The 25,343-nt window shown below is 39.2% G+C and overlaps 1 long non-coding RNA gene across 1 annotated transcript in view; it reads right to left on the bottom strand.

The window, feature by feature from the left end:
• Positions 1-757: 757 nt before the first annotated feature.
• Positions 758-25,343, bottom strand: part of LOC141372759 (uncharacterized) — a 55,911-nt gene continuing 31,325 nt past the window's right edge. Inside the window, exon 4 of the long non-coding RNA XR_012378163.1 lies at positions 758-2,818. This is a non-coding gene — a long non-coding RNA (uncharacterized lncRNA). The remainder of the gene's footprint in view (positions 2,819-25,343) is intronic.

The raw sequence follows: 25,343 nt of genomic DNA, 5'->3' as shown, positions 1-25,343 counted from the left end.
TATCTTCTGTGCTTGGGAAGAAATAATAAAATAGTAAAACAGAGATACCAAGCAAACTCAGGTTGTAATAAGCACTTATAGAGAAAATAAACCAGATGATGTAACAGTATACCAGGAAGGAGGGAGGGGCTATGTTCATAGATGGGCAGAAAAGGCCTCTTTGAGGTGGTTACTTTGACCAGGATAACCGCAGAGACTGAGGGAAGGAAGTGGGGTAACCTATGAGGTCAGAGAGTGGGCTGGGGCAGGGTTATGGAAGGTCTTTAAAAATGCTACAAGGAGTTGAGATTTTATTGCCGTGCCAAAAGCAGCCATTAGAATGTTATAAGTTGGAAGGAGACAAGATTTTATTTTAGGAAAGACCACTATGGTTGTTGTATAGGAAATGGAATGTGCTCTGCCAAGAGGTGAAGCAGAAGATCCCTTAGGAAAATTGGACTACATTTACTCTACTCCACCCTAATGGTTCCCAACCAGGGGCAATGTTGCCTCCCAAAGGACATCTGGCAATATCTGGAAATGTTCTTGTTTGTCACAACTAGGAAAGAGGGGTGCTCGTGGGCAGAAGCCCTGAATCTTGCTAAATCTCTTACAATGCACAGGACAGCCCTTCTCAACAGACAACTACCCATCCAATGGTACCAAGGTTGAGAAACCCCAATTTACTCTATGCATATCTGCTCTTTGACTTCTGGATTGCATGACAGAAGCAACAACAACAACAAAAAACAACTTATATAAATTATAAGGCATGCGTGTTGGGATGCCTGGGTGGCTCAGTCGGTTAAGTATCTGCCTTCTGCTCAGGTCATGATCCCAGGGTTCTGGGATTGAGATCGAGTCCCGCGTTGGGCTCCTTGCTCAGTGGGGAGCCTGCTTCTCCCTCTGCCTGCCACTACCCCCTACTTGTGCTCTCTCTCTCTCTCTCTGGCAAATAAGTAAATAAAATCTTTAAAAAAAAATAAGGCATGTGTGTTCATGGGAAGCAAAGAAGCAAACTATGGGGTAAAAAAGAGCCAATAACAAGAAACTGTACAGCTAGACTCAGAGTCACTCCAAACATGGAGTCATCCACTAGCCCAACCTTTTGTACCAAAAGTAACGATGCTTTGCTTTTGAGACCAGCTGACCTCCCTTTAATTTCTTATTATGTTGTCTACATGGTGACCTTCCTAGATGACGAATAAACAGTTTTTTTTTTTAGTTTCCTTTAATTAAACTAAATACCATTCCATTTAGACCACATTAACACTTAGAAATTCTTGATGAATGACATTTCTTGTCCTTGGATGTGTCTTCCTTTCAATAAGTTGGTAATTTGCCTTCAAAATATGAGCATTTTATTAGTGATTGGGATTAAAATTGTTTTTTACGACAACAACTGGACCTTTTCCATGCACATGTCTAAAAACAGAGATAGTATTCCACCATGGACAGTACTGTCATATGCTGATCTACGTTAAGCCGGATTTTTTTTTTTCCATGAAGATTCTCCCAACAAATTATTATGCTGAGTCTCAGAGAAGGTTTCACACTCAAAGGGAGCCCCTGGGATGCTGTTATTACTCTTTGAAGGACACTTGACTTTCACCGAACATCTGCCTTGTTTAATGTACCTCCACTAAATGTGAGCACCTGAACTGAATATGTTAACCAAGGAAAGCAACTAGCAAGAAACCATTTTGAAAGCCCCAGGACTTTGCCAGTAGGCTACAATATAACTTTCTCCTCAAAAGAAAATCCTTAAAAATAGGTTTCAGGGGTTTCCTTTAAAATCTGTATTTTCTGAATGGTCACAATGAGTGAAAATCAACAAAAATTAATGGAAAAACAAAGATTACATATTTATATACAAGTGTGACATTAGACCTACTAGAATAAACAGATTCTAATATGAGGCAATATACAAAGATATTTAACAATGAAATACAAGTTAATACCACTGAGGTGGCAGGATGGGTACTCTCCTGCACTACTGGGGACCTGGGTTCGTGAATTATTATGAATATTATTGTATATTATTCTTATAAAATATTTGTATATTACTATTTGTATAATCTGCTTTTGTAGAAGCATCTCTAAACAACTTTGTGAACAGTTTATGCTTTATAATCTGATATAACTTCCCTTCTATCCTAAGTGAATGATCAGAGAAGAACACAAAGATTCATGAATGAGGGTACTCACTGCAGAAATTACTAATAATAGTGTGAAATGATAACTACAACAGCCAGGAATTTGTCAAATGAATTATAGTTAACCTAAAATATGAAATATTAATAAGTCATTAAATATCAAGTTTTCAGGAAAACATTCAAGATACTAATGTATCCCTAGAACTTAAAACAGTGCCTGGTACATGATATTAAGCCCTCTAAACATGTGGTGAATGAAAGAATATATCCTTAAATGGGGAAGGGTACAAAATCACTTTTTCACTATAATCCACATTCCCTCGTAAGCATAATTTGGATGCATAGACAGACAGACAGACTGGTGCCTATGTAGAGAAAAAGATCTGAAATGCTCAGAATTGTTTAAAATGGTTATTTTGGGGTGGTGGGTTTATACATTGTTTTTATATTCTTTATTTCTTCCTTTATTTTAAAAATCTTCTACGATAAATATTCACCAGTTCTATAATCAGAGTGATCTTTTTAAGCGTACATTAGAAATATAAATCACCATTCCTTTCGGTGCTGTTTCTTGCTGGCCTTGACTCCGTCTCTCTATTGGATCTCTTGAGTGTTTATGGGATCAGTCAATTAGTTGAGTTTAAAAAACATTTGCTGATGTTCTGTTAGGTGTCTTCCATGATCTGGGGAGACATGAATCAACAGTACAATTCCTACTCTTAAAAATATTACGGTAAATATAAAGTTATGCTTTTAATATAAAGATAATACAGTTAGGGTAAAACTAAAGAAATCTTCCTGATGGGAGTAAGTGGGCACAGGCCACCACGGGAGCAAAGAGCAAGAGTGCGGGAGCCCTGGGGGAGGACAGGTGGAGGAGGTAAAGTCCTAAGGAAAAAGCAGCGAGGGGACAGTTAGAGAAGCCAAGGAAAGAAAATGAACATAGGAGGAGGCCAGTTGGCACGAGGAACCAGGTAAGACAACACCTGAGCGGTGAAGTGAACAGACAGCATGGGCAGCCTTGCTTCCTGGTCTGTGTTCTAGTCACACCTTCATTTCTACCCAAGGAGAAATGATAAATAGCATGTCTACTGCCTTCTCCAGCCTTGAGGCCAATTTACCACCCCCTCCACCTGACTTTGTCAGTAAACATCCCCCCCACCTTGGTTATAGTTCCACAACCCTGATCATTCCATTCTCCACTCTTTCCACATCCCCAAATCTTCTGGCTTTCTTCCCTGCCCAAGAAACACATTCCCTAACGTTTTTGACATTTTAAGACAAGGGAAGGCGTTTTAGGACAGGGGATTCGTGATTGAAGCTACACAGAGGGTTAATTCAAACCATTAAGTAACTGGTAAGATGGTAACTTTCAAACAGGACCCCTGGAGCCCTTCTCTGCTTGCTGTCACACAGAGCATGAAAGATGGATTACCTTAATAAGGGCCTTTGCATTAATAAATACTGGGTCCAACGGGAATAGCCCCAGGTAAGAAGTATCTCCAGTGAGGTTCACATCAACGTGCACTTCATTCAACAGCCACACAGAAATAATAGTTACCAATAGAAGACCATGTGACTAATAGGAGCTTACTGCATTTTGTAGTAAAATGTATAAATAAGCAACTAATGTGGGAATTTCCATTTTTGAACACAGAGTTCAGAAATGACTCAAAACATAAAGCAGCATAACCCATGTGTGGACTACAGAGCGCTAGTTTCGTGGGATCATAATAGCTATTATAAAAAAAATGAAGACCCTAGTTAATAATTCTGGGAAACACTAGATAAGACAAGTTTCTTTATCATTGTCTTTAACATGTCAAGGTGAATTGAGTTTCTCTTAGAAGATGATAAGTAACATTCCCCAAGTTTATGTGACCACAAGATCTCTTTGTGCAGATTATTTTGCAGGTCTAGGGTTTTCTTAGGGAGCATACTTTAAAATTAAATCACAGTACCAGATTATATTTTAAAATGATAGAATCAGATTAGATCTCTAATCTCAGTTATGGAGTGATTTTATAACAGCTGTTCTCAATTGTGTCTGCACATTAAAATCACCTGAGAAACTTTTAAAATTCCCAATGCCCAACCCTTATCTGAATCAGTCAAATCAGAATTCTTGGGGCTAGGACCAAGGCATCAGTATTCTGTAAAGCTCTGAGGGGGTTACAACGGGCAGCCAAGTTGAAAGCCATCACCTTAGAGTCTCCTACCAAGGAAAGATGCTCTTCTTCAGAATCCTTGATATCTTGGTGTGCTAACTCTTCGATATGGGGGACCCCTGTGGCCACATGACACAGCGAAATATTCCTCTGCTATGTCAAACACAAGATGAAACCCACTGTGTCTAAGATAACATTTATCTCAGTAATACCTTATATTGCTAAAACTGTAGGGCACATGCTACATTCCTGTCTTCCATCAATAAATGAATGGCTTTTATTTTCCCCTTAGTAGTTTGAACATAGTGTTCCACATAAAATTCCCACAAAGGGAAAAACAAGCCTCAAATTTATTAATAAAGTTCTAAGAGCAAATATTGAAAAACTGATATCCAGACAGCACAGAATATTAACTGTGACATGTAATATTTAAGGGCAGAAATTTTTTATTAATATTTATATACCTAATATGTACAATCGAGAAATCTAAATAGCAGAGATGCTTTCTGCATTATGCAGACATAGGCCCAGTGAATCTCTCCAGCCTCCAGGGCACAGAGTTAGACTGTCCTGGAGGTAGGAACCACACAGGCTTTGCCAAACTTGGCCTTGGTAGGAACCTTAATTAATTTTATTTATAGTTCTACCAAGTACTGCTCTGCTGCTTCTCATTGAATTATTTGGAACGCATGTTTAGTTGTAAGACGCTACTCTCAGTTGAATAGTTAAAATAAAAATACTTGACCTCCAGGGACTCCAGCCACACAAACAACCATTCAAAACTTCGAACCTAAAATGATATGCCTTTGAGACAACTGAGCAAAAGCCATTTTCATAAATGACGCCCCAAAAAAGCATTGTCCCCAATTTGGGATGAATTGTTAGGTGATAGGTTATTCTGTTAAAATGTATAATATTTTATTCCCTTCCTTCCCACAGATTTCATGCAAAATTTGCATCAAAGAAAAAAATACCTAGTACTTTATCCTTAAAACCAAAAAGGTTTATGACAACGTAGTTCTATTATTTATTTGAATAATAAAATAAAGCCCAATATCAACCTGACTTGCTAAAACCAGCTATCAGATCTTAGAGTCACTAATCTTTATTTCCTTCATAATCCAATTTCCTTTCCTATTTGCATTGCTAATGACTGTTTTGATTAAAGAATTAGGGATAAAAATGATAATGCTGTATAATTAAGTATGCAGATTCAGAGCTTTTTGCCTTTAAATGCAGCGTATTTGAAGAGCCAGATCTTGGTACTAGATAATTTGTGAAATTATATATTGCATTAGTAACATGCTGGAATAGTAAAGGAGCTAAAAATTTCAGGATTATCCCATGTCCAATAGCTGGTGGCATAAATATACCAAATGAATCTAAGCAGGCCTTTAGAAAATCCAATGTATTGAATTAAGTATGAGTTTTAATAGCCCAATAAAGCATCACTGAAAGATAAATATTGAAAATTACATTGCCCAATTTCAATATAGCAATTCATTGAATTTTATATCTCTACAAAAAAGTAAATATTATATTTTTCATGACAAATTTGTACCAAATGTAAATGATACTCCTTTGTGAACCCGAGAGTTTCTGTAATAGTGGGGTAAAGTTATCTGCTGTTTTCAGCACAGCTTATTAGGTGTTTTAAAGATTTTATTTATTTATTTATTTATTTGAGAAAGAGAGGTAGAGGCAGAGAGAGGGAAAAGCAGACTCCTTGCTGAGGGCTCCATCTCACGACCCTGAGATCGTGACCTGAGCCAAAATCAAGAATCGGCTGCTTAACCAACTGAGCCACCCAGGCGCCCCTGCTTATTAGGTGTTTTAAAACTGAAATATAAAGAGGGCCTCAGGGAGTGTATAGCACTTATGCTAAAGAAGAGGGAACTCTGGGAAAGCAGCTGAGAGGAGGCGGGAATTTATGGCCATGTTTCATATTGCGGTCAGCTGCTGTCACACAGAAATGGGACTGGACTTTTCTTTGAAGCATCTGAGGGCTGAGAACAAATGGAGATAAGCTGTAAAACAACATAAGGAAATCTTTTCAAGCAGTCTAAATTAGTTCAAGAGTGGAAAATCCCCCAGAGGAAGTGAGTCTCTCATTAATAAAAGCAATCTAGTCCAGGCTTGAAAAACCCAGGTAGAAATAATGAAGAAGAGGTCTGGCAGCTGAATCATGAGTCAACCGGATTCCCTTCAAAGTTTGTTTCTACCCTGAGGTCCTAGAATTTTCTGAGATTAATTACAGTTAATTGGGAAATATTAAAAATCAAGGAATTTAGGGGCGCCTGGGTGGCTCAGTCAGTTAAGCGTCAGCCTTTGGCTCAGGTCATGATGCCAGGGTCCTGGGATAGAGCCCAGCATCGGGCTCCCTGCTCAGCGAGGAGTCTGCTTCTCCCTCTCCCTCTGCCTGCTGCTCCCCCTGCTTGTGCTCTCTCTCTCTCTCTCTCTCAGATAAATAAAAAAATAAAAACAATCCTAAAAAAAAAAAAAATCAAGAAATTTAAATGAATCACTTGAAATACCAGAAATCAAAATCAATTGAAAATGAAACTTTTAACCCAAGGTGCAACCACTGAGAGACACACAAATTTTTGTAATTAAATAATTCTCTATTAAAAATCTGTACAAGTATTATCACATTTTTCTACATATAGTCATTTTGGGGGGGAATCTGTATAAGAATGGTCTTTTTTGACATTTCAAACTAAAAACTATCAACTATTAGATACCTACATGCTTATAGTTGCTATCCCTAGATTTTAATGACCTTTCTCTTCTTCTTGCTTACATTAATATATTTGTTTTCTTAAAAAGGGCATGTTTAATTGAGAAATAATAAATTTCAGTAAGATATTAGAAGGATGTTTTGACTACATGTGTACATTCACAGAATAAAGTTAAAAACTGAGACACTTAGGGCGCCTGGGTGGCTCAGTCGTTAAGCGTCTGCCTTCGGCTCAGGTCATGATCCCAGGGTCCTGGGATCGAGTCCCACATCGGGCTCCCTGCTCCGCGGGAAGCCTGCTTCTCCCTCTCCCACTCCCCCTGCTTATGTTCCTGCTCTCGCTATCTCTCTCTGTCAAATAAATAAAATTAAAAAAAAAAAAACTGAGACACTTAGATAATTCTTCTTCAAAGCCTCCCTTTGACCTTAATTGTCTGGAAACTGTATAAAAAAAGTTTAAGAACTTAAATTATAATTATCTAAATTTGTCCTTTAATTTCTCAGTGCAGAAACAGCCTATGTATTCCATCATCTGAAAGCTCATACAAATTAATAAAATCAGCATTCTGGACATACTTTACTGAAAGTGAGAGAGCACTGTCTTAGTATCTTTCACAATTGTGTACTAAGGGATATTTTAAATTTTATGGTATTTTAGTTTAAAATTAAATCATTGTTGATAATTATTTAGGGTTATAATTGCAACAGCTACACTAATTATGGGGGTGAAAAAGTAGCAAGATTTAATTCTGGTAAAATTAAGCATTTTACAAAGCTATAATTTTGATTATTGTAGTCAAAATTAAGGCAATAACCACATGGTACAAATTCAGAAGAAAAAAATATGATTTATTCTGGTGCTCCCTGCTAATATCATGCAAGAGGACTTATGAAAAAATCCATAATATTTGCTGTGTACCTACCATCTAAGAACTCTATTTTAAAATCACAGCTGTCATCATTTAAATGTTGTGATGGACAGTTAAAGATATCACAGAAGGCCTTACAATGGGATTCAAGCACCATTGAATGTCAAGATTTTTTTTATTACCTTTCAAGATTATTTGAACCTTCTGAAAATCACTGTATTGGATAATTCAGCTTTCAAATAAAATTTCTAGTTTCCACCAGCCTTCCTCAGTGTGCAATTCAATTTGTTGTTTTAGGAGACTGCAATTTTGGGGTCAGGCCAACTAAACAAGTGTGCCATCAAGAAAAATATGATTTTCTTCCTATAGGGATAGCACCATATACATAGGTGAGCAAACAGCTAAAAAATGCTACCCTTGGGAAAAAAAGGGTAGTGACACCAATTGCTTCTGGAGGCACCTGCTTCATCCTTCAGTTCTTACCCTTTCTTGTATCTGTACTCAGAGCCAATTGGTCCCCTCCCGCAGATTCAGCTCTATTCTCCAAGCCCGATGACCAATTTGATCCTCCATCAGAGAGAGCATTACAAGGGTCCCATTTCAGGACTCAATAATTAACTTTGGGTCAACTTAACTGTGGCCTGACTTTGGTTCTTTGCCCAGTTCTGACATACGACCATTTGACTAAGACCCCCATCTTTCATTTCTGTCCTGACCAATGATTCCTGCCTTGTTCTTCTGCACCTGATCATCTGCTTGAAAACCAAGTCAGGAAGCCAGTCTTTCTGGGGCTGGGATCCAACGCTATCCTTGTGCTTAAGAAACAGAGAAGCTCCCACATACTGAAAAAGTAATACAGACATGCACAGGTACATGCATGCACGTGCAAACACACAAAACTCTTTTTTGGGGTTTTCTGTGTATCTCCCAATCCCACTGAATCAAACATTCTGAGTCTCATCCATGCCATAAGATATTCCATTTATGGGGCTTGGCATAAAAAGAGTTCATGTATTCCCTTTCACAATCACTGCAACATCTTTTCTTCAGGTAAAAGAGGTACAGTGAAATGGGCATGTAGCCACCATTCACTTTCAAAAGTGTGGTTTATTCTGCATTCCCTTACTGGTCTTTCCCATTATGGGATACTAGTGGATACCCCTAGCTGGAGTATCCATAGTTCTCCTTTCAAGCCTCTGCTTTATTAAATATATTTAGGATGAAGCCATATACTAAAAGGCAAAATGGCTCTGGGACCTTGACCAGTAGCTACCATTACCACTGAGAAGAATCCAGAAACACACTGGTGACACTGGTAGATATTTGGGAGAAATTGTTATTCTGCATGCACTACCATGTGGTTGGGCCACACTGATTTATTTCATTAACAGGTAGAGCAGGAAAACTGCTCAGAGTTGCTCTGTTGATGTACAAAGGACACCACCTCCTTTGCTGCTGTCTGCTAAGTCTCTAAGAACTTTAGAAACAAAATTTGGAGAGAGCTTGAACTAACTCATTTTGAACCAAGTCGTTTTAGAAAAAGCAGGGAAGCATCCCTCTGAAGGGCTGAAAGCAACACATGTGGGGAATTTTTATATCAAGTTGATAACATAACTGAACCCCTTGAAGAGACCAACTGAGAATTTACTGTCCTGCCAACTCTTGCCCAGATGATTTTATCTTGTCTCATGGATTAATTACAAGCTCATGACTCCTACATTTAAACCTTGAGCAAACCTGTTCCCTGACCTCCAAACTCACCACCTAACTGCCTCCTCTGTAACTCCACGTGGACGTTGACCAAGCATCTCACAATGAACACGTCCAAAATGGGGATGATGTTACCCCTTCCTCAGTCTGTTGGTCCTGAAGTCTTTCCTTTCTCACTAAATAACACCTCCATTCTTCCAGATATGCAGGTACAAATCTGATTTCTCTCTTTCTCCCACATGATTTCTCTTTCTCCCACATTCAATTTATTAGCAAAACCTCTCAGCTCTTCCTTTTAAATATCCAGAATGTGATCCCCACTTACCATCTCTACCATGTCTTGTCTGGACTAACACGGGCTCCTACCTATGGCTTTCCTCCTCTCACTTTTGCTCCTACATGTATCCTACACAGAACAGGCAGAGGAAGCCTTTAAAAGGGTAAGTCAGATCATGCCTCTCCTCTGCTCAAACGCTTGCAGTGGTTTCTCAATCCACATAGCATAAAATCTAAACTCTTCACCAAGGCTTATATAAGGCTAGCTGGTCTACATCTCAACCTTCCTCTGTCCCTCACCTACATCTTCCTGCTGATGCCTCCTATCACTCTCCCCCTTACCCACTCTTTTCCAGCCACAAGGGCATCCATGCTACTACACCCCAAACACACTACTATTCCCGGGACTTTGCCATGATTGACTGGAACACTCTTCCCTGACATCTGCGAGTCTTGAGCCATCACTTCCAGTAGGTCTCTGTGAAGTGTAACCTTAAGGAAGCCTTTTCTATATAAAATAGCAGGTCACAACCATATCACTCCTTATTGCCTTATCCTGCTTTATTTTTCCTGATAGCATGTAATTTATTTATTGCCTGTCCTCTCTCAGAGGATGTAAATGCTCTCAGGGTGGGGCCTAAGTATTCTCAGATCGAACAGTGCCTGATGCAGATCAGGCACTCACTATGTATTTGTTGGGTGATTAAATGAATGAATAATGTACCTTTTGTTCCTAGTCTCCCTTGTAATGGAAGCCTGCATGTTTGTACATCCTTGCACATCATCTGGAACACATCAGACCTTGATCCAGGCATTCACAATGTCCCAAGGATGGGAAATCTGGAGTTAATCATCCTTTTCAAATTGGCACTGTCCTATGGGCATTTTATCATCCTTACCCCAAAAACTGCTGGAAAATCCAGATTGAGCGATGACAATGTTCTCCTAAGGAGCCATTTGCTGTTCATAAAACTCTAAAAAATAGCATCTATGGAACAAAGAGGCTGACGCAGTCTTAGAGATACATTATCCTCAACAGCTTAAGATGGCTTCCAGGAAGAGGATGTACTACATAATGGTATAATCACCTACCCATTTCTCATTAAAAGGGGACTGAGAGTGCACGGGTACCACACATTTATTTCTAAAGCTCTTGTGTGAAGTTGTTCTTAAAGACTCGCTGTGGATGTGAGGGAGAAGTACAAGATTCTAAATGAGAATTTCTAATAACTTAGAAAATCCTTAAAATATCCCATCCCTTCTTAATGTGGAATTAGAAAAGAAGGGAGTGGAAAACAGAGAGGGAAGAGATTACTGCAGAGAATACAGCAAGTGAATTTTAGACAAATCTTACTCTTTCAGAATGAATGGGCTAAATGATTAGACAGAGCAAATATCCTATCCTCTTTTTTATGCATTATCTACATAAAGCGCTTGGCTCAGAGGAGGCACTGAGTACTTAGTAGTTATTATTTTATTCTCTGTGTTATTGATTAGGATCACAGACTTTGATGTCAGATCCACAAGGGTTAATTCTTAGCTGCTACTTTCTCCCTGTGTAATTGGACCAGCCACTTAGCATCTCTGATCTTTCATGCTCTTATCTCGAAAGTGGACGTAACAACACCCTACATAATGGAAGGACTAAATAAAATACGCAAATAAAGGGATGCATATAGTGCAGCATCTAACATATAAATAATAATGACATTTATAATATGAACAATAGATAAAATAGCAAGCATTGCAGGAAGAGATCAAGAAGAAAAAGGACTATCTAAAGGATGTTGTGGTTACTCTTCCATTCGTTCAAGTCTCTACTCAACTCCCCCCCTGGCAGGGGATTTGAAGAGCTGCTAACAAAAGAGAAGGCTTGGACTCCCTAGTATGGACAGGGAATCATTTCCCTCCATTTGCCAACTGATTTCCCCACCTGACTTCACACTTACTTAACATCACTTCCAGGATTTGATAAGGCCACTCTTTCCCTAGGAAGCTCAACCTCTTAGAAGTAAGGTGGGTACATCCTTTGTCACGGCTCCAATCCTTCCAGTTCCTCCCCTGTACTAGGCTGGCTCTGTTCATTATACTCCAAGCCAAGTACCCTTAACTGCTTCTGCCCTGCATTGTGTGCTCTGGTTACCGAACACTTCTCACTCCTCCCTGAAGGAAGAGACTGGGCTCTCACCTGCTGATCCTTCTGTCTGTTCTTACCCAAACCAACTCAGACTTGCCCATCAAGATTCAGCCTATGTTTCACTTCCCTGTGAAAAGCCAGCTGTCCTCCCCACCAACCATAAGTAGAGATGATTTCCAACTCCTTTGCCTCATCTGCGTGCCTTATTAGAACTACATCATGCCTTCTAGAACCTGCATTGCCACTGCTGGTTCATCTGCAGGACAGGTTAGGATCAGACAGACCTGATTTCTACTTCCAACTCCCCATTTACTAACTATGTGAACTTAAGGATGCTGTGTTCTTGAGCCTCAGTACCCTTATCTGTAAAATGAAAATAATAATGTCTGAGAGGGTTATTATAAGAATGCAGTGAGATCATGGAAACAAATGTTCACTCAGTGCTGTCACATAAGTGTTTTATGGGCACAGTATTTGGCACACAGAACTCAGTAAGTCATCAAAAAATATTTATAAAACATTTATTATGTGTCAGGCATTGCATTGGGAGCTTGCAGTTCAATGGAGGAAGTAAGACCCAGTTTCAGCATTCAAGAAGCTCCAAGACTATTACTGGGGTGGGTCAGGGAGTGTTGGTTGGGGGAGAAGTGCGGGGGAGCAGGCATGACATGGATGGATAGACAAGAAAAGCTGTAATCATGCCACAGTGCAGTAGGTGCTATAATGGGGTGGGATTACAAGTGACTAGACCCACTCAAGTCTTGGAGGTGCAGAAAGGCTTCCCAGAGGTTTTGGGATTCAAGCAGAGACAGAAGGGTGAATAGTAATTAAGTAGTCACACAATGGTGCTAGGGGAGATAGTAGAGGTGATAAGATTTGGTGGTTGGGTTGGTGCTAGGGGAGGCAGGGCATGAAAGATATTCTTGGCAGGAAATGTGCAGAAATCTAGACACGAAAGAGAGCATACTGAGTTCAGAGAGCCTAAATCATTTCAGTATGGCTCGAGACAATGAAGATAACCAATACTACTGAATAAATTAATTAGCTAAGTAATTGGTTAACTGGACTCTCCACCCTTCCTACCCTCACTAAGCTCTTATAGCACTTTTCTGCTATATGCCACATACATTTGAAAATGTGTTCACATCCAGTAGAAAACAATGGCTAAGAGCTGGGGCTCTGGATTCAGACTCCCAACGCTCAAATCTCAGCTCTGCTACTCACTGGCTGTGTGACTTCAGTTACTTACCTCTGGCTTCCTCTCTCATAAAACTGAGATAAAAATAGTCCCTTCTGTGGTTACACAGATTTAGTCATTCGCATGGCAGCTGACACAGAGTAATCATCCAATAAATGTTATTATCATGACATGTACTCCACCATAATTGGCCCTGTGTGTACTTCTTCTCTCCTCGCCCTATTGCAAGCTTCTTGGGGTCAAGGACATAGTCCTAAACATTTTCTCTTCCCTGATAGGATAGAGTAGTGCTGGTTTAAAAAGTTCAATGAATGTGTGCTGACGGAGCTACATTAGTTCAGGCTGCACAGCAGAATGCTTCAGATTGTGAATTTCAGAGCCAGATGCACCTGGGCTCATACTTAGAACTCTTCCATTTACTGACTTTCTAATCTTGAGCAAGTTGCTTAACCTCTCATTGCCTCAGTTTTCTCATCTGTAAAGTGGGGATAATTATAGCAATGACCTCACTGGTTAGTTATGGGCATTCAGTGGGGAAGTCCTTAAACCAGAGCTGATATTTAACTAAGAGCTGGTAGAGTTACTATTATGCTGTGTTTTTGGAGCATCAGAATGGGAAATCAGAACTGGGGTGGGAATGCAAGATGTCTAAATATGTAGCCAACCTAAAGACACAGTGGCAATTAAAGACATATAGTTTCTACATATTGTGTAAAATCATCTGTACCTATGCACAAATATTCACAACCTCATTATATTAAAAGTAACAGCGTCTAATGTAATAGGTCATACACAGATTTCTCTCTGCTTCATACCTGATTTTGTCCTATTAATCCTGAGTCATAGATTCTTGGCTTTAGTACAACCCAAGTAAGACACTGGAGGACTGCCCAGAAATAAGAAACCGAACAACAACAGACCACATCTTAATATCCTGATACCAACAAATACCAAAAATTACAGCTTTAAAAAGTTAGATATTAATGATTGATCCAATCCTTAAGAGACTCAGTGCAATTTGAGCCATCAAAGTCAGTTCTAAAGCTGGATCAAATCCATTTACCCATCCCTGATTTAGAGCTTATGGATTTTATTCTTCTAAGGATCTGTAATCCAAGTATCTCATTTAAGGCTCACAGGGGAAGATGCAATAAAGTGTACAGAATGCTAGGAATTCAAATGGGGAAATTCCTAACTCCTTAATTAAAGTTGCAGGGATAATGCTTTCTGCATGAATCAGATTCATAAAAGTATAATAACAACCACAGATTTATAGCTGGACAACAGATATATGTCATGCTCTGAGTTACAGCTGAGAACAGAGTTTGTTAAAGCTGAATTATGGCAAATGCCTTTGACTGAAAAAATGTATACATAAAATATTAGCCATGATACACACTTAGAATACTCTGCAGCATAAAGACAGTTTCTTTTAGAGGTTATAAATTAAAAATGCTTCCTTAAGAATGAATTACAATTATCAGTTTCTTTTTAAGAGTGGCTGAGCATGTATCTTGTGTCTAACTGCTATTTAAAGGATATATCCTTAACCTTAACATTTGCCTATGTAACTTTCTCTCGGGGTCCTGGATTGCAAACACATGGCTACTGTAAAAATGAGAAAGAAATATACCTCAGTGATCACAATTGGTAATTACTGTGCTTGCTACCAAGCTGCTTTTACATGTTCTTTGATTCAGTGAGCAGGTTTACGGATGTTCAGAGCATTTTTTTCCCCTTTTCTTATTATTTTAAGAAAATCCAGGTAGGAATTGCCTATTTGCTGGACAACCACCATGAAGGTATACTTCTTCTTCCAATCCAGGAAACAAGAAGAGAAAAATTTTTTAAACATTTGAAGATACATTTTCATTAAGAAACTTGGGGATTTGAGCTCATAACTCACCCCTTCAGGAAAGGGAATTTGTTGGATGGAATAAGTGACCTCCCCCACCCCTTTCAGGTCTGAAAGGGGCCTCTCTCACTTAGCTGGTAGATGGGATGGAGTGAGTTCTGGTACCTCCAGTTGTCAGATATGCAATAGTATTTAGCCTTTGCAAATTACTTTACCAACTCCCAAGATCATTAGTCTGTAGGTTTTTTTCCACTTGAAGCTTGACTTTGGTTTCTACTAGTCTACTGACTTGACTTATTGTTGAGTTTATCCGAAACTCATCAGCTTTTGCTTCATTACCTCTTGGCCAGGGCATGATTCACCACTTTAAGCTTCTTTTTTTAAAGAGAGGATACATGTGCATATATATATATATATATAAAATGCTGTTTATTAAAAGGATACTCTCTAGTTAATTATATCTCAAAACTATATCTTGCTTTAAAAATTGCTATTCTTTGAAGATATTCAAGATTCATTATGTATGTTTGTTCAGCAGCATGAAAAAAAAAAGCTAGTGAATATATCACCATTTCTCCTTTCCCTGTGTTACCTACCCTTTTTTTTTTAACTTTTTTCCATGTTTGTGGAAAATTTTGAAATTATAGAAAAGATAAAGAAGAAAATATTTTTAAAATCCTAATTTCAATACCCTGAGATAATTACCATTAATATCTTGATATTTCTTTCTAGGACTTTTCCTACGTGCCTTGTAACAGCATTAGGATCATAATATGTATAGGGAACTTTACATACTGCTTTCAAAATGTAACATGATGTCTGAGAATGTCTCCATCTCCGTATTCTTTGAAAACCTAGTTTTTTAATGGTTGTATAACACGCTCTAACGTGGATATGCCTTAATGAACTGAACCATTTCCATCAAGGACGACATTGAAGATGTATTTAAATTTTCATACTTATACTCATATCCCTACTCTCATCTCTAATTAATTCCTCAGTTTCTCCAAGTGGCAAATGTTGTGTCCAAAGATATTTTAGAAGGCTTTTTGGCACATACTGTCTGCTAGACATTAGTCCTTAATTTTAGTAATACTGGCTTATTTTATACTTAAAATGGGCAGGTACTATTGCTATCCTTATTACAGATGAGGAAGCTGAGGAAGTGAGATTAGAGTAACTCCCAAAGTCACACCACTTTGAATGGTACCGAGCTTTGAATGCAGGCAAGTGCTCCTAAACACTGTTTCCGGATGCCTTTTGGGAAAAGTTGCAAGACTTTTGATAAATATTGTCAATTTTTATAAAGATGCTATAATCCACAGTTATCTGTAAGAGCACACACCTCATCTTACATCACCTTAAATCCACCAACACAGAATATCATTGTTTTTGGTGTCTGTCCCCAAATTTTAGATTTTAATTCCCATTGATTCAGCTCAGTCCCTTTTTCCTGAATTACATATGTATTTTTGCTCTTCGATAAAATAGTACTTTGAACGTAATTGGAGCTCAAGCCACATTCACTGATTAATTGATAGATTGAGTAAAAAGGATAATCACTTCAACGTATTGTTATCAATACGTACTGACTTGGACTACTTGAATACATGCTAGCAGGCTTGAAAAACCAGTGTGGCCATCTGAGCTAGTAAAGATAAGGCAAATATCTGTTAGTGTGTACAGAAAAACTCACAGAATCTATGTTTCCATTCAGCGGAGTCCCTTTCCTAACTCAGGCACAAGCTGATAGGTGACCCTTCAAAAAGCTTAGCACTCCTGAGGGGTGGGACAGAAAGCAGTTGGAAAATAGTACAAGACGGTATCCAGTCATGAGCTAAATGAAACAGAAATGTTAGAGCAGATCTGAGAGGGGAGAAAACTTGCAAAGGAGATAGATAGCTCCTGAGCAGAACCCCAACAAATGTTATGACATCTCTCTTATGTAATTGTGCTGAATTGGTTGAACACGTCTTTCTGAGCCCACTCTTTCAGACGAAACCTAATTCAGGAAAAGTAGAAATGTTTGTAAATGGTAACATTTTTCTTTTTAATTTTTTTAAAATTCAAATTCAATTAATTAACATATAATGTATTATTTGTTTCAGCGGTACAGGTCTGTGATTCATCCATCTTATAAAATACCCGGTGCTCATTACAACACAAGCAAATGGCAATATTTTTAATTGCCTTTTGTTTTATTTTACGATTTTATTTATGTATTTATGTATTTATTTGAGAGAGAGAGAGAGAGAGAGAATGCAGAGAGAGAATGCAGAGAAGAGCAGAGGGAAAGGGAGAGAGAGAATCCTAAGCAGATTCCATGCTGAGTGTGGGAATCTGACAGGAGCCTCGATCTCATGATGCTGAGATCATGACCTGAGCCGGAACCAAGCGTCAGACACTTAACCAACTGAGCCACCCAGGCGCCCCTAATTGCCTTTTATTCTTAAGCAGGAAATGTAATATTTATAACTATACCTAGTCATTTTCTTTTTATTTCATTTTCCTGGAAGTGGTTCACTTTGCTTCATTTTATGTCAAAAATGTGGAAACCACATAACTAGGCTGATTGTATGCTGTGCTTCTAAGGACATTTTGAGTTTGAATCAGATAAACTGATGCACATGTAAGTCACCTTATTATGAAAGGTGGCTTGTCTCATTTACCTTTTAATAGTGTTCTTTAAAATGAGGACTTATTTTTTGTTGCAGAGGCTATTAATAGTAGCTTCTTAAATACAGATCTCATGCTTCTGGAAACCTGGGCTTACTTCCAGAACACTTCTTGAAAGCAAATACAGCAGCAGTTTAAATACTATAGTCTATCATGTTTTTTAGTTGTTAACAAAAATATAATTATAAATTGATTAAAAATTTTTAAAACAGGGGTGCCTGAGTGGCTCAGTTGGTTAAGCCTCTGCCTTCAGCTCAAGTAATGATCCCAGAGTCCTGGGATCGAGTCCTGCATCGGGCTAACTGCCCACTGGGGAGTCTGCTTCTCCCTCTCCCTCTGTCCCTTTCCCCCTCTTGTGCATGTGCTTCTTCTCATTCAAATAAATTAAATCTTTAAAAAAAATTTTTTTAAACCATTAATATGCAAACACATCCAACTTCTTCCACTGGGCACCAAAAGCACAATGCATAAGGCCTATAAAGGTTTTCAAAAACCCCACACAAAATGCAACAACATGAATTGGCTCTAAAATAAGAAAACTGCAAAATAGGAATTAATACATGCTATTGTTGTACTTACAGAATGCAATGTATTGTTAACTATTCAAGGGCAATTAAATCTTAAGATAGTTATATATAAGTTAAAATGTACCATTTTCCTTATTAATATATATTCGATATGATTTGGACCTCTAAACACAAGAGAATCTAAGACCTACAAAGATTTTAAATCAATCCCGCGTTTGAAGAGGTGCTTCTGTCTGACCAAGCTGTTTTCAAGCACTCCTCTATTAAGCATGGCTTTCCTTTCCCCATTAAGTAACAAAGTAACATACCAAAGGTATATTTAAGATGTCAACAGGTATTTTAAAATTTTTACATCTGTCTACAGCCTCTGTAATAAAGGTCAGTTGCTTCAGGTATTCGCTTCTGCTGACTCTATTATTTGGGATGTTTGCAGTATGGTTTCCTTTATGTTAGTCATTGTTTAGTTTTCATTGAATATACAGTTTCCACTTGCTTTTTACTCAGATGGTAGAACAAACTATTCATTGCTCCTCCCCACTGGCCACCCAGTTGGTGGTACTTTGTTTAAAAACAGCCCTAGCAAACTATACATTGTCTCTAGGCTGAAATTCCAAATTCCAGCAAGAAGAAAACTGATCCATCTTGGGCCAGGTGCCCTTCTCTGCTCTAATCGACTCCGCGCATGGGGGCAGGACCGTAACTTCTGTAGACCAAGTTTGCATAAGAGACAAAGGGGGGAAAGTCTTAGCCTGCATCCCTAGGTAAGAGAGCAGGAGTCAGGAATTAAGTGCCAGTGCTTTATGTGCAAAGTGCAAAACCGGGGCAGCAAGAGTGAGGAAAAGGTAGGCTAGCATACATCCCAGTGGGCTTTAGTTCCGGTTTGCACCCATCGTCCTGGTGGGTTGTGAGAGCGGGATTAGCGGTGCAGAAGTGGAGAAGGAGGGCCTTATGATCTCCCATGAAGAGAGGCCAAGTGATAATCTCAGCTTCACAAATGAAACACCATATTTTTCTTCAAGGAAGACTACATGGTGCCAAGTGACCAAAAGGTTCTCAGAAATAGAAATCAGGGCCCCAGAGTTGTAGTTTTGTTTTTGTTTTTGTCTTTCATTTGGCTTAAGAATTACCATGGACTATCAGGTTTGGAAGGCATCTAGTTTCGGGTTTACTAACAGATGTATGTTTTTTATAGTTACCTTTGCATTTTAATGTACATTACAAAAAAAAAATAACCGAAACAGAAAATGTGCAAAATATAGTTTTAAAATAAGTTTATCTAAAAAAAATGAATGATTATTTAAAGATTCAATAAATAATAGCACAGAGAATGCAGCAAAAATTGCAAGGGTGGTTCACAAAAGAAGCTCATTCATAAATCTGGTGTTTAATTCCTTGTGCAATATGCAAGAAGCTGTGATTCAGCCTGAACTTGAACAGCTCTAAAGACCAGTTTCTCCCGCTCTTCCTTTCCCTCTGCCTCAGCCAGGTCTTTCTTTTTCCCGTTAGTCTTGATTTTATCTTGTGAAGTCAAACAGAATTGTTCTCTTGTTTTTTCTTCACGCCGTCCTTTGCATACTTGAAGTCAGTAATCAAACCATTCTCATAATCTTCTTTTACTCAGGGCTAACTATTTCTATGGCCCTTTCTCATTGACAATCTCTATATTCTCTTGTCTGTCATTTTATGAACAAAGAGAGAGAATGCCCACATCTCAAGAGCATGCATTTCTCATGTAATCCACTTGTGATTGTTCCAGGAGAATAATAAGGTTCAACAATTCTCTAGAGCTCAAATTTCTGAAATTCTTAGATAAAAATGACCTCATTGGATCCCTTCTGTAACTTCATGAGGTGGACAGAGAATACTAGCCCCATTTATCAGATTAGAAAACTAAGGGACAAAAATATTAAGTGATTTCTTTTAATTAGAAGACAAATAATAAAATTCCTGAGCATAAAAATGGAGTCTCCATACACTAATATTTTGTTGTTTTCTGCTAAATCTGCTATTTATAGAGTCTTTGGTATCATGAAATTCATAGCCCAAGTTGTAAGATAAGACAGATGGAACCACTGGAAATGACCAGGAAGGAAACAATAAAGTAAAAAATTAAAAAAGAATAAAAACATGGGGTGTGGAGAGGGGTAGATGAGCAAACCAGAAGGAAAAAATAGGTACAAAAAAGTATAACATTATATTTCAGTATTTTAGAGTGGACTGTCTTTCTTCATATTGATTGTTTTTATTCGTTTTTCAAAAAGATTTTATTTATTTATTTATTTATTTGGTGGGGAGGGGCAGAGGAAGAAGAAGAGAGAGAATCTCAAGCAGACTTTACACTGAGTGCAGAGCCTGATGCAGGGCTCAATTCCAGGACCCTGAGATCATGACCTGAGCTGAAATTAAGAGTCAGAAGCTCAGCCGACTGAGCCACCCAGGCACCCCTTCATATTGGCTCTTGAACTTGAGCTCCCTGAAGTTAAAGCCTGTTGCTTTTGTGGTTCAAGGGAAGCTTCTCAGAAAATACAATCAAATAAAATAAATATATTCTCCCTAAGGAAGCAAAGAAGTCTGAAGACCAGTCCCAGGCTTGATGACTTGCTACAAGGAATTACATGACTTAGTATATAGTATATAGAGTATATAGACTCACAGCTCAGATTTATTGCAGTGAAAAGGATATAAAGCAAAATCAACAAAGGTAAAGGCGCATTGAACAAAATCCAAAGGAAACCAAATGCAAGCTTCGAAGGGGCCTGTCACACAGGACACACTCAATTCCTTCAGCAATGGGTTGTTGAAACACATGGGATATATCTCCTCCAGAAGCTCACTGGAGCCTGTGACCTAAGTTTTTATTGGGAACTGGGCACATAAGCACCCACTGCCTGGTATATACCAATATTCCAAAATCCTAGAAGGACAGCAGGTATTCAGCATGAATGATACTGTTTGTACAGTTTAGGCACAGTGAGCCACTCTTATCAGTGAGGGGCCATTTCAGATCACCGTAAGGAACTCTTCACCATTCAAGTTCCCAGATGCCAGCCAAGGCCAATGTTGCAAGCAAGACTTCCTAAGGATAGTGCTCTCAGGCCTACATGTTAATATTCCTGCACTCAGTAAATGCTCCATCAATCTTTACTATGATCCCAGGCTGATGAGTCTCTAGAACAGAATTTTTCTTCTTCTTAGAAAAAGAGAGCCTGGTCTGTTCCAGTAAATAAATACCAGGCATCAGAAATATACTAGGATAGCAGACAGAGGATAAAGGGTAAGGCCAAGTAGCTAATGACTAAATCCATCCGATGGATATATAAATCTCTAGTCTCACTGATGATCCCTAAAGAACATTATTTCTCAGAACCCCTTGAGAGTTAATACTGGCAACCGAGCTATTTCTCTCCTTAAATCCAACCTAAATCTTTCCTTCTTATTGAATGGGGTCTTTCTATCTGGCTTAAGAAAGCCTTCTACTCCCTGTGGGGGTGCAGTTGGTGGCAGCCTTACAGATCACTGGCATCCACGATGAAGAAGAAGTGAGCATGTGGTCCTTAGATCACCACAGCAGGCTTTCAACTTTGATACACACAAAAGTATTTGATTCAGATTACTTGAGGAAAGCGTGTTAGGAGATCTGGTTTTCTTCAGAGAAAATTGAGTCACTAATTAGCTACGTCTCTGTGGGCTCAGTTTTCTTATCTGTAAAATAGGCCTGCAAAAACCATTCTAACTCAAATACCCTCTGATGTAATGGCTCACACACAACACTGTCATACACAACACCACTGGCATAATTAAAAAGTCATAATGCTCTTGACTCGAATGCCTTTTATCCCACTCAGATTTAGGGGCTAAGATGACAGAAGGCAAGGAGCTGGGGTAGAGGGGGAGTGACGTCAAAAGAAAAACTTATAGGCATTAAAAGGGCATCTAAATAAAAAAGCGGTCTTCCAAATATTCTCCCTACTCAGACACTTTTATTTGGATCATCTAGAACTATTTCTCTGTGTACCAGCTGAACTTTCCCCCTCCTTGGTTTTTAATAATAAACCAGCATATTAATTTTTTAAAACAGGAAATGATAGGGCAAAGACTCCATAAACAGCTGAAATGTTAATCACACAAAGGATCCCAAAGCAATTTCATTCTGGACTCCTCGTGGTTATGCATTACAATAGGAATTTTCATTAGAACATTAGCCCTAGGATGCGCTGCTAGGCAAATGACACCTACCGCAGCCTGAATCCCTGGACGGGCTCTTTGAAGGGGCAACCCAGGGCAGAATGTTCCAAAAAAAGGCATATGCATAGATGGTAGTGCCCATGGCAGGGAGGGAACAGAGGGGGTACTTAATCCATGTTGAGGATACTAGGTACTCTGCATATATTCTCTGAGTTGGTTTCAACAACTGACCCCTCATGAGGGGATAAGATTATCATGCTCACTTCACAGATGATGAAAATGAGGTTCAGAGAAGGAAAGTAACTTTCCCAAAGTCATACAGTCACATAGTGTATTAGCCTTTCGTTGATGTGTCCTTGCTGCATAAAAAATTACCACAATCTTGGCAGTTTAAAACAACACAATTGCATTATCCCGTGGTTCTCATGGGTCAGGAGTCCAGATATCAGGTTAGCTGGGTCCCCTGCTCAGGTTTCTCCAAGCTGAAATCAAGGTGTGGGCTAGGGCTGTGACGCTTACTTGAAATTGGCAGCCCTCATCCAAGCTCACTGGTTATTGGCAGAATTCATGTCAGGCAGCAGAAGTCACATGCTCCCCTGCCCACGCGACCCCATTGGCAGTTTACAACTTGGTTATTTGCTCCCAGGCCAGTCAGCCTCCCCCGTACCCACTCCAGGATAATCTCTCACTTGGTTCACTCAAAGTCAACTGGTTAGTAACCTAACCACAGGAATGCTATCCAATCATATTCACAGATTCCACCCATACTCAAGTGGAGGGGCAGGGAGATTGTACAGGGTACAATCTGAGACACTAACGGGGTCACCTCAGAATTCCACCTGCCATGCAAAGCCAGTCAATGGCAGAGCTAAGTAAGGCATGACTTCAGGTCTGTTTACCTCCAAAGCCATGGAGCTACCTACACGCCTGAGCCAGTCTGGGTTGAAGCAGGAGCCTAGACAGATATTCCCAATGGTGGAAACTGGCTCAGAAAATTAGAAAAGACAGGGGAAGCCCCAGGTGGCCTGAGTTACTCAGAGGGAAGGGGGATGGCAAGATCTAGTGCCTAAGTTTCCTGGCTAAGTGTCATATTTGAACAAGATCATTCTGACATTCCTCAAAAACAAACGTCCTCTGTGGTAAAGGCCTGAGGGCATCGGGAGGCATCTGATTGCCCTGCCTCAGTGGCCATATTTCCTTACAGACCGGACCCTCCCAAGGTTCTCCTCTTTCTGCTTATTCTTTTGGCCACATTTACAGAGTGCCTGCTACGAGCCAGGAACTGAGAGTCACTGAGGATACACAGATGAAAAGACAAGGCCCTGCCCCCAGGAGTTTCAGATCTTAAATTATGGGAAAGGGATGAAAGTGAATAAATGTAAATGTGTTCAGGGAAATATATATATAAATGATAAGTTAGAGAGGAAGGAGCTTTATCTCCCCGGGAAGGTTCCAGAGAGTTTGATCTGACTCTAAAGAGGAAGAGGTTGTTGAGTGGGTTAGATGAGGAGTGTCGGGCGGTGGGAAGGGGAGCTGGGTGGGGAGGGCATTAGAGGCAGAGGAAACATGTTCCTTAAAACCCTTCAAGGGCTCCCCACTGACTATTAAGATAAAATCCAGGGCCTGAATATGACTTAGAAGCTCCTGTATGATCGGGTTTCTCCTTCCTTTCCAGACAATGCCCCTCCCCGCTTAATATCTGTGGTCTGGATTCATCACTGGTCTTTCACTCGTATGGTTTCCTCTCCTGGAACATTCTTCACCAGTATACTGTCACCACACTTAATTCCCCAACCTATCTTTACACACGCACGCGCATGTGTGTGCGTGCGCACACACACACACGCTTCTCCTGTCTGATCACTACTTATTCTTCAGTTCTTGGATTAGACATCACTTCCTCCAGAAAGCCTCCCATGGTGCCAAAGCTCTGATTTAAAATGCTTACTATAGGTGCTCCTATGACACCGTATGCATTACCGGCATAGCATTTATCACTGTGTCTGGCACCTGTCTCCTTGAGGCTACTGGAAGATATAATAGAACCGACTTAAGGGACCAGGTTTATCTTTTCACTCTTGCATCTCCAGGGATTACCAGTTACTTAGAAGGTGATCAAAACTATTTGTTGGATAAATAGATAAAAGGCACAGAGGCAACCTTGTTCATGGAAGAAAATTAAAGGCATCATAGACCAAATGGAAACAAAATTACTCAAATCTTCCATAGCCTAGTGCCTGCACTGGGGTACCTGACATAGACATTAGCAGAAAATTTTTATGTATCTAAATTATACATACAATATGTGTATATACATGTATCTATGTATCATATATACATATGTATGTATCTGTATACATACACATATATATGCATATATATGATAGTACTTAAATGAAGATTAAAGAGAGACAGTTCTTAAAAAAATGTTTAGAATTCTCATTTTCTGTTGGAGTCACAGTCAAGAAATCAGACCTGCTTTTCATAGTTGCCCATTCCTAGAATGTTGTCTTGCTGTGATAACAAATGATCCCCAAAACTGCAGTGGCTTAAAACAAAGGTTTACTTCTTGCTCACAATGCATGATCATTAACTACTCCAAATATTGGTCACTCCAGACTCGGGCTGAGAGAACATCCTTTATCTCTGGTATATCTCTGGCCATCATACCAGAAAGAAGAAAGAATCCAAGAAAGAAGAGACATCACAAACCTAATAAGCTCATCTTGGAAGTGACATATGTGACTTCCACCTGTATTCCATTAAATAAAGCATGTTCACATGGCTACTCCTGACTTCAACAGGGCAGAAACATATAAACCTCACACAAGAAGGGGTTCTTCAAGGGAGAAGTGGGAAAGTGAAATATT

This window comes from Callorhinus ursinus, unplaced genomic scaffold (genome assembly GCF_003265705.2).
Source record: "Callorhinus ursinus isolate GAN/ISIS: 27379988/994484 unplaced genomic scaffold, GSC_fseal_2.0 scaffold5, whole genome shotgun sequence".
NCBI classification, from domain to species: domain Eukaryota; kingdom Metazoa; phylum Chordata; class Mammalia; order Carnivora; family Otariidae; genus Callorhinus; species Callorhinus ursinus.
This window is presented reverse-complemented; position numbering and strand designations above follow the sequence as displayed.